This window comes from Apium graveolens, chromosome 4 (assembly GCF_009905375.1).
Source record: "Apium graveolens cultivar Ventura chromosome 4, ASM990537v1, whole genome shotgun sequence".
Lineage (NCBI taxonomy): Eukaryota > Viridiplantae > Streptophyta > Magnoliopsida > Apiales > Apiaceae > Apium > Apium graveolens.
The window spans coordinates 165,882,615-165,894,121 of record NC_133650.1 but is presented as its reverse complement, the minus strand read 5'-3'; the positions used below and the strand labels follow the sequence as shown (position 1 = coordinate 165,894,121).

Here is an 11,507-nt window from a genome sequence, read left to right as displayed (position 1 = left end):
ATGCGATCGAGTTCCGAAGTAACCGCAGAATCAATCACATCCACTTTTAAGCACTCCTCATCTTCTGTAGGGAATTTCATTGCCTTGAATACGTTGAAGGTCACATCCTGATCTTGTACCCGCATAGTAAGTTCACCTTTCTGCACATCTATCAAGGTACGGCCAGTAGCCAAGAAAGGTCTTCCCAAGATTATGGGAATCTTCTTATCTTCATCAAAATCCAGAATAACAAAATCTGCAGGAAAGAAGAGCTTATCCACCTTGACTAGCACATCCTCTACTATGCCCCTTGGGTAAGTAATAGAATGATCAGCCAATTGTAGAGACATGTATGTGGGTTTTGGATCAGGCAAATCTAACTTTTTAAAGATCGACAACGGCATCAGATTGATGCTTGCTCCCAAATCACAAAGGCACTTGTCAAAAGTCAACTTGCCAATGGTGCAAGGAATGGTGGAGCTACCTGGATCTTTCAGCTTTGGAAGTAACTTTTGCTGCAGAACAGCGCTGCATTCTTCTGTGAGAGCAACGGTCTCAAGGTCATCCAGTTTCACCTTCCTTGAAAGAATACTCTTCATAAACTTCGCATAGCTAGGCATTTGCTCCAGAGCTTCAGCGAAAGGTATATTAATGTGAAGTTTCTTGAACACCTCCAGAAACTTACCGAACTGTCTATCCAGCTTTTGTTGCTGCAATCTTTTAGGAAAAGGTGGTGGAGGATAGAGCTGTTTCTCCCTTGTATTACCCTCAGGCAGAGTCTGTTCAACAGTAGTCTTCCTTGGTTCTATCGCTTTCTCCTTTTGCTTAGCATCTTCATCTCTAACTTCAGCTTCTCCTTCTTTTACCTTTTCAGCAATAGTAACTTTCCCAGACCTTAAGGTAATAGCCTTGACTTGCTCTTTAGCTTCCTTCCTGCCTGGTACTTCCGTGTCACTAGAAAGTGTGCTAGGTTGACGATTGAGCACTGCATTGGCTATTTGACCGATTTGATTTTCCAAGGTCTTGATCGAAACCGCCTAACTCTTGCATAACAGCTTAAGTTCCTCAAAATCAGCACTAGTAGGTGCAACTACACTTCCCAGTTGAGGATATGATTGCCTTTGAGCATACTGCTGTGGTTGCTGGAATCTAGGTAGATTAAACTGTTTACTCACACCTTGCTGATATGGTGGCTGAATAGCACTCTGATTATTACCCCAGCTGAAATTTGGATGATTTCTGTTATTAGGATGATAAGTAGCTGGCACAGGTTGCTGTTGTCGCTGATAATTATTCACATACTGAACAGATTCATTGACAATAGAACACTGATCCGTAGTATGAGAACCTGCACAAAGCTCACAAACCATAGCTATTTGATTAACTCCATATGTAGCCAGAGAATCAACCTTCATTGACAGCGCTTGAAGCTGCGCTGCAATAGCAGTGGCTGCATCGACTTCCAGAATACCTACTACCTTCCCAGGCATCATCCTCTGAGTTGGGTTTTGATGCTCATTTGCAGCCATAGTCTCGATAAGATTATAGGCCTCAGTATAGCTTTTAGCCCATAAGGCGCCTCCAGCTGCTGCATCGAGCATGGGCCGAGATTGGGCCCCCAAACCATTATAGAAACCAGTGATCACCATCCAATCGGGCATTCCATGATGTGGACACTTCCTCAACATTTCCTTGTAGCGTTCCCAAGCTTCGCACATAGATTCTGTAGGTTGCTGCGCAAACTGAGTAAGAGCACTCCTCATAGCAGCAGTCTTTGCCATCGGATAAAACTTCACCAGAAACTTTTGCGCAAGATCTTGCCAAGTAGTGATGGACCCAGCTGGTTCAGAATGTAACCAGTCCTTAGCTTTGTCCCTCAGTGAGAATGGGAAAAGCCTCAACTTGATAGCCTCATCAGTCACGCTATTAGACTTGAAAGTGCTGCAGATCTCGACAAAATTCCTTATGTGCATATTAGGGTCTTCAGTCGCAGCTCCTCCAAAAGAAACAGAATTCTGCACCATCTGAATAGTGCCCGGCTTGATTTCAAAGGTGTTAGCTTGAATAGCCGGATGAAGAATGCTTGACTGAATGTCATCAATTTTTGGCCGAGAAAAGTCCATAAGAGCTGGATCAGCCTGAACAATACGATCACCCATGATTACTGGTTCTTTCTGCTCAGTTCCTGAATCTGAATCTTCAAAATCTATCTTCTCCGGAATATCAAGAACTTCGCCTGTCTCCTCAGCTGTATCTAAAGTCCTCTTGCGAGTATGAGAACGAGTTTGCATAAACGCTTGCTAAAGTACCTGAAACACAACCGAAAATAATAAGTAACAACTACGTCCTAATCACTGAGTCCTAATGACCAATGATGGTAAGTACATAAACTAAACAAATACGCCGAGTCCCCGGCAGCGGCGCCAAAAACTTGTTAGGGCGAAAACACGCGCTAATATTCACGCAAGTATACGCGTTCGCAAGTAATATAGAATACTTTCTAGTTCGTTCACACAAAGACTCAGACTAATTATTGTCTAGTTAAACTCACGCACCAATGTATGATTACTTCTCAATGTTAAGACACTAACACTTAGAATTGTTGACTAAATATTAACTACAATTAATTACTTAATTTATCACTTCAAATTAACAATATTAAAACACTCATGAGATCATAACTTCATTACTACTTCCTTCAATAGTTATTGTTATTACCTTTAGCATGTGACAGTGATGATATTAATCGAATAACACGAAACTGATAAAAGCCAACTTTCATTGTACTAATACCATTCTACCAAACATCCACAATTAAGATAGAAGTTGAATAGGCATCAATTATGCTGAGTTCCTATATGTCTGCAGAAATTGACAACACAACGATTTAAGCACAAGTTATTCTTTTTGATTACACCAGGAGAATAAAACTGTTAGAGTTACCCACTAATCATGCACATCATACATGAACCTATGCTAGCATGGCAAGTTCTAAATCTGAAGATCCACCATCGCTTCACAAGAGATTAACACCCTATCTTATATGTTCGCGACGCACATAAGACGAATACGCACAACCAATACTAGATATCATACAATCATCACACACTAAAGTATTAAACAATCAACTAAAGAATTCCATAGTAAATCCATTGCAACCCCATGATCACGATTAGCCCATAATAGCACTCATCATCATCATGGGTTCATATGAAATCATGATAAACAAACACAAGAAAATAATAACTAAACTAATTATATTAAATCAGAGTACGTCACAAGAGTAAATAGGTTCAAAGTAAGAAAACTAGCATCCAACGTTACAACGAAACAAGAATCACAAGAAAATATGCTTCCTCTTCGTTGCTGTGTGCTAAAACGGTCTTCTTCCTTATCTCCTTCGCTCCTTGCTTAATACCACGATCCTCTCTCGTGAAAACGTCTCCAAATCTACTTATATAATAGTCCCATAAAACTCAGATTACATAGAAGTGGAAGCCAAACAGAAGTAGAAGTCCTAAAATAAATTATCTTTATTCCCGACCCTGCACGGCCGCTCAGCATAGCTGAGCGGGCGCTCAGCTTTTTGCGCGGCCGCTCAGCATTGCTGAGCGGGCGCTCAGGACCCTACTGGAAAATTTCTGAGTTTGCTCCGTTTCTTCGCCGTAATCTGCCCCTTTCTTTCCTCTCGCAATGGTGAACACATGCCAAGGCTTATTCTTGATGATTACTCCTCCGAAATGTAACTAATACCCTGAAATGCATAAACACTAGAAAAACGCATCAAATACACAAAATACTTGATTTCAAGGCACCAATTTAAGCCATTTTAAGATGTTCTAAGTGGTATAAAATGCCACTTATCATAGCTACAATTGGTTTATATATCACCAAGTTTACATGGTAATAAGACAGGATAATAAAAAAAACCTATCAAGTCTAACTCCATGCTACTTCACTACTCTATTCCAGCATCTTTGAATATTTTCAAAATAGCATGGAAATGGTAATACTTCTTTGTTCTCAAAACCCTGCTATACTGGCTGCCACATCCCTTTTACAAACACCCAACGCATGTGACTGTGTTGTCACTGTCAACAGATACTTGAATTGATCATCCGTCGGGTACATGCTTGTTATCCGTCGGGTAGCCTTATTGATCATCCGTCGGGTAGCTTTGTTTATCATCCTTCGGGTAGCCATTTATCACTTGACTCCATTTCATTTGTGCAGAATTACAAGACATCTTATATTTACATTTAATCAACTTATTCTACACATCTACTAGTAGTCTACATGATTCAGAAGCTACTACAGAATCTATACAAAGTTGTTTGCAGGAATGTGCTACAGTACTTATTGTTACATAATCTACTCACCCGATGGATATCAGTTAGTCATCCGTCGGGACTATATTGAATCATCCGTCGGGACTATAATTGATCATCTGTCTGGTGCTAAAAAATTTACTAAGTTAAATCTACTAAGGTGTTTTGTTTAGCTTATCATCAAGTACACAACATATTCCTAACACAGGGTAACTCCGTCGCAACCCTCGACCAACTCTAAGGTTTGCTCCTCTACATGAGTTGCTGACCCACACCTTAAGACACAGTTTCTATACCTTTTTTGACTCAATCCCTAACCTAAATCATGGACTTTAACTTGTAGCTCTGATACCAACTGTGACGGCCTCCACCCCGGGGTCAGGAGTTGACGTCACCAAACATAACAAACCACAATATAAACTACAAGATTACTTTTAATATTACACTAAGACGACACCAAACCAAGATCCGATCCAGGTTCAAGTATGATTCAAGTTACTCATTATTACAAACCACTTATTAAAACCTAACTCACTATACTTATTCAGCAACTCATCAGACCGCACATGGTCTGATACTAACTACCTCTGAGGAGCCAGGTCCAGAAGGGGCTGAGACACGGTTCTTCCAAGGTCTGACTGGTCTTCTAGGCATCTGCGATATATATATAATAGGTTACAAGGGTGAGCATAATCGCTCAGCAGTACCAATATATGAATATCAAGATAAAAGTAGTAATATAAACAGTTATAGGAATATAACTATAAATCAATATGAAATTCGTAATCTTTAAATCATTTCGAACAATAGTAAAAATAATAAAACTGATGTAACTATATATCACTGACTAGTATGCTCGTTATAAAACAAACGTAGTTGTGTGTTGTGTAAGTACCAGAGTCCAATTTTAGCATGCTATTCACATTTGTTATTCAACTGTATCAATCACTTATTCCCTTATGGTAATCACAAAGCCAAATCAGATATGTAACGGATATGTGACGACATCTGATCATGGTATGAACACCAGACGGCTCCAACTGCCATCCCATAAACTCTTACGCAACCTCACTAGGCCACTCTGGCCCCTATGTATCCCATATCTGACTGTTTTATCCAGTTTTCAAAACACTTGTACCTATATCATTTTAAAACCATTCATTTAACAACACACGTAAAATTAGTTTGCAAATCACTTTTATTTGATATTTTGAAGTTACTTTTCCCCAAAACAGGTTTGAAAACAATTATTTATAACTACAGGGGATACGTAACTTAAAGTGTTTCTATTCATGTACGAGAATAAAACAACAGTTTATCCATATGTACTTAACCGTAGAAGAATGGTCAAGGGTACTTCCCTTGCGACACTTTACAAAAATCCTAGGTAGCTTTTACGCTGACTTCGGCCCTTGCGGGGCTCGACTGGGATCTACAGTAACAGAATAACATAATTAGTTACAACAAAATGCTTGATATCCTCGATCCTATATAACCCAATCCGATAACCCGACTCGTATACATATAACTATATGCACCTAGTCACGTAATTCAAATTCACAATAGGGTATAACGCTTTGTATCGAATAGTATGCTTTTATCGTATTTTAAAATAAATTTTAGAAAAATTTTGACAGCGACTCCTCTATTTATGAGCCTACCCGTCGAAACATCATCGACGTCGATTCCCAAAAATCAAAATGCGATTTTCACAAATAAATAACTAATTACATGCGAAAACCAGTTATACGGATCACTTTATTTATTTTATAAATTTAGGACTCAGATAAAAATCATCACCGTCCACCGTTCGCTCTTCGAAATTCATCGCGGATGGCGGCAAAATTTTCGGGGCACCCGCTTATTCGGGTTCCAACACGAAAATTGCACCGATTAGTGTAACGATTCCTGCATGTAAAATAATTTAATTTCATGAATAGTAATCATTTAATTTCCTACAAAAAAAGGAAATAAAATTTAAAATAATAGCAATCAAGCCCAACTGCACAAATTCGGCCCAACAGGAACACAACACAACAAACAGAACAAGCCCAACAGAAGGATCACTGCCAACATCACACATGCGCCACATTCGCGCACCCACTTCACACACACACACAACTCACACACACACACGACACACACATACACACACTATATACACATAAACAGACGATACACATAGATATATACACATGTTACACACACAGTGCATATAATCGAGCACACACACTCACCACCACCACCATACCGGAGAACCGGCGACGACAGGCGGCCAGAAAAGGAAGAAAACTGCGGCCCCACTTACCAGAATCCGAGAAGAGATTAAGGGAGAGGAACGAAAGAGGGAGGAGGAGAGATTAAGAGAGAGATAATAGAGATTTTGTAAGAGAGAAAGAGATAGCCGAGAGAGAGACAAGTGGGTAAGGAGAAGGAAAAAAATAAAAATGTTGTAAGAAAATTGATGTGCCACGTATCTGTGACTCAGGACACGTGTTAATAAAATAGACACGTAACTTTTGGGATAATTACAAAGACTCTGAGGCCTAGTTTACCCCGAAACTTGCAATTGCCGACCCGAGTTGCGTTAAAAATAAATTCAGAAAATCACCATAATAGTCTTAAAATGTTATAAATATCCTGAAGTTAATTAAAACATAAATTTCATAATTTTTAAATCATTTTTGAAATGCAACTTATACCCGCTTTTAAAGATTAAACGAAACATCGCGTGGGTGAATTTAATCCCAAAATTTTCCAAAATAATTTTAAATTCTCAAAATAATAAAAACTTAATAAAATATGAATTTCATAATTTTTGAAGAATCCTGGAATAAATACGGATTTTACAAATAAATGTAATCCAAAAGTCATTTAAAGACAAATAATTAATGAAATATTGATTTCTCAATTTTATAACATCCTAAAAATAATTATGGAAATTATAAAATCATAAAAAAAATTTAGAGACAATACAAATACTTATGTAAATAAAACTGCAATAAAATTACTTTTAAATGCGAAACAAAACAATACAACTTAATAATTAACTACACAATTCAATCCTATATTCCAATAAATCATGCATAAATAATAAGGACCAACACACAGTTGTCAAAAACCAATACACATATTTTATTTAATTAATTATTCAACAATTGCACTTTTAAAATAATACAAAATATACGAGTCGTTATAGAATCCTTTTGTGATGCAGTCTGGAAAAAGAGTAAGGAGAAACTTGATTCAAATTTGGTTGAAGGACTTTCAACGGATGTGGATTCGACGGATGATGAACATTATCCGTCAAATAATCAAAAAGATTATCCGTCAAAAGACAAGGAAACACATCCGTTGAGTGAAAGAAAGCCAGTTAGCAAAGCCAAATTAGCTAAGTCAAATGAGAAATATGGATCAGTTTCTAAGAACTTTGATCCAAGAGAAACAAGTCAAGTGAACAAGAACAAAAGATTCAATGTAGGGCATATGTCTATCAAGCAATTGAATGACAGATTGAAGAAGATTGAAGTGAAAGCAGAGTCTAAAAAGAAAAACAATAGAAATGGGAAAGTAGGAATTAACAAACATAACAACTACACACCTGATAAATATGCACCAAGAAAAGCGTGTGTTAAGTGTGGTAGTGTTAATCGTTTATCTGTTAATTACAAACTTGTTATGCCTGCTCCCATGTCTACACCTCATTCATTTCCCAGTATGCCTACAATGCATGTAAATGTTATGCCTACACATAATTTGAATGCACAGTTTGCTAATATGCCATTTGCACAAAATCCTGACTATGCTGCATTTAGTATGCCACAAATGTCATTTAGCATGCCATACTGGAATAACATGTTCGCATAGAATATGCCTTTCCATGTTAATCATCCTATGCATGATAATTCTGCAATGATGAATGGTTTTAAAGGTTCTACTTAATTGACTAAGGATGAACTTCAAATGCCTAAGTTAAATGAGGACAAACCTAAGAAACCTAAGAAAAAGGCTAATAAAACAGGACCCAAGGAAACTTGGGTACCAAAATCAACTTGATTTGATTTTGTTATGTGAAGGGAAACATAAAAAATCTTTGGTATTTGGATAGTGGGTGCTCAAGGCACATGACTGGAGATTCCACCCTGCTCACTGAGTTCAAGGAAAGAGCTGACCCAAGTATTACTTTTGGAGATGACGGCAAGGGTTATACTGTGGGATATGGCTTGATTTCAAAAGATAATGTCATCATTGAGGAAGTTGCCCTAGTGGATGGACTCAAGCACAATTTATTGAGTATCAGCCAGATTTGTGATAAGGGCAACTCAGTAACATTCAATTCTGAAGCCTGTGTTGTGACAAACAAGAGAAGCAACAAAGTGGTTCTTACTGGAGTGAGAAAAGGAAATGTGTACATGGCTGATTTCAACTCATCAAATACAGAATTTGTCACTTTTCTATTTAGAAAAGCAAGTCAAGATGAAAGTTGGTTGTGACACAAGAAGCTGTCCCACCTTAACTTCAAGACTATGAATGAAGTAGTCAGGAAAGATTTGGTAAGAGGTATTCCTTAAGTGGAATTCTCAAAGGATGGACTGTGTGATGCCTGTCAGAAAGGAAAGGAGATCAAGACATCATTCAGAAAGAAGTTGGATTCAATTATTAAAGAACCTTTGCAACTATTGCACATGGACTTATTTGGACCAGTCAATGTATTGTTTATCTCAAGGAAAGGATATTGTCTAGTAATTGTGGATGATTTCTCAAAGTTTTCTTGGACATATTTTCTCAGATCCAAAGATGAAGCTAGTGAAATCATCATCAATCACATAAGGAAATACAACAATCATCCTGATTTCAAAGTTAGAAGGATCAGGAGTGACAATGGAACTGAGTTCAAAAATTGCGTGATGAGGTCATTTTATGAAGAGAATGGGATCATGCATGAGTTTTCAGCAGCAAGAACTCTATAACAAAATGGAGTGGTGAAAAGAAAGAATAGATCTCTTATTGAAGCTGCAAGAACTATGCTGGAAGAATCAAAGTTACCAACATACTTTTGGGAAGAGGCTGTAAATACTGCATGCTACACTCAGAATATTTCTTTGATTAATTAAGCAAAATGCATGACACCCTACAAATTATTCAAGAATAGGAAGCCAACATTAAACTTTCTTCATGTCTTTGGCTGTAAATGTTATATTTTAAGGAATCAAACTGATCAACATGGAAAGTTTGATGCCAAAGCAGATGAAGGCATTTTTGTTAGATATGCAGTTGGAAAAGCATATAGAGTCTACAATCTCAGAACCAACATTGTTATGGAATCTGTACATGTTGTGTCTGATGATAAAAAGATTGAAGGACTGCAAGATGGAGATTTCCATGAAAACCTTAAATTTGATAATATTGAGATGATTTATAAAGATAGTGATCAAGAACCAATATCTAAGTAGAATGCAGATAAATCCACAACTAATAAAGCACATAACTCAACATCCATCGAAAGACAAAGTGCATCATCGGTTGAAAGACAATCTGAATCATCCGTCGAAAAGCAAAGAACAACATCCGTTGATCCATCAATAGGAGTTGAAAGTCAAATTAGATCACAATCAGAAAGAATCCCAACTTCAAGTCAAATATCCATTAACTCAGGGGGGTTTCTTCTAATCAAAACTCTGTCATACATCAAGACAACAATGAGGCCTCTTCATCTAGAGCTAATCTACCTCAAAAGAGAAAATGGACTAGAGATCATCCTTTTGAACTGATCATTGGTGATGTATCTTCAAGAGTGCAAACAAGAAAAGCAACTCAAAAGGAATGTCTATATAACAACTTTCTATCTCAGGAAGAACCTAAAAAGGTAGAGGAAGCTATGTTGGATCCTGATTAGGTTTTAGCTATGCAGGAGGAGCTAAACCAGCTTGAAAGGAATAAAGTTTGGAAGCTGGTACCCAAGCCTAAAGGAAAGAATTCAATTGACACCAAGTGGGTATTCAGAAACAAGATGGACGAACATGGCATAGTAGTAAGTGAAATGCATATGTCATAGCCTATTTGTTTATTCGAGGATTTAACTCAACTCAAATAAGAATGTAACAAGTAAATAGTGGATCTACCGTCAAAGAGATCTCACAAAGTAACATCTGTCAATGGATTCAGAAACAATGTTCATCTACATACTTGAGGAATTACTTCACTGGAAGAATTTCAAGAAATTGATCAAGCCTCAGTGATATAAATCAAGATTGTGGATTTAATCAAGTGACAGAGATCTTGTCAGGGTATCAGATAATTACAGGGATTTAATCTGAAGAAAATCAAGTTATCAAAGTTAAGACATGAAGAAACATCACGGAAGTTAGTCACTCATGAACCAGACAGTACATCGAGTGTCAACATTGAAGTGGTGGAATTGATTCATAATTGACAGTGATTTTCAGAAGATTTTTAGAAGAATGGTTGTTGTTCAAGAGTAGTATTAATTCTCTATTAATTAATTAAGTCATATAATTTAATTAAGAAAATAAATTATATATGCAAAGATTAATTTATTGATTAATTAATTAATTGATTAATTAATTCTGAATTAATATTATGAATTTTCAAAATTGATTTTGAATTTATATTCAATATTAATTCAGCATTTCAATCAATTGAACTGGTATGACAATTAGATTGTCATACCGATTGTCATGCTAGTTCAGGAGATTGTCATACTGATTGTCATGCTAGTTCAGGAGATAGTCATACCGATTGTCATGGTAGTACAACAGATTGTTTCACCGAAAGTTCTACCAGCTATGGGATTATCTTGCTAGTTCAATCAATTGTCATGCCGATTGTCTTGCTAGTTCAATGGATTGTCTCCCCGATTTTCTTTCCAGTTCAACTGATTTGTGTTGATTGATTTATTAAAGACAACAACAGTAGACATTAAAATCATCTATCAGACAATCAACACACTCAACCAACCAAGAATACAGCAGCCGCAGAACAAAATATTTCATCTCTCTGCTGACTTCAAGATTATCAATTTCTAGTTTTAAAGTTAAATCCAAACCACTAGAAATCATTCTCTTGTTCTTGTGTAACTATTTAGCGGATCAAAATCCCTAGAACTTAATCTCAAATTGCTTCTAGCATTTGATCTTTTTTATTACAAAAATAGAAAAAGTTCATGTCGAATTTATTCTA

At 36.9% G+C, this 11,507-nt stretch overlaps 1 non-coding gene across 1 annotated transcript; it reads left to right on the top strand.

Moving 5' to 3' along the window:
- The first annotated feature begins 1,638 nt into the window (after window positions 1-1,638).
- Window positions 1,639-1,745, top strand: LOC141722477 (small nucleolar RNA R71). The gene has a single exon (XR_012575496.1). It is a non-coding gene; the product is annotated as a small nucleolar RNA R71 (small nucleolar RNA).
- The last annotated feature ends 9,762 nt before the right edge of the window (window positions 1,746-11,507 follow it).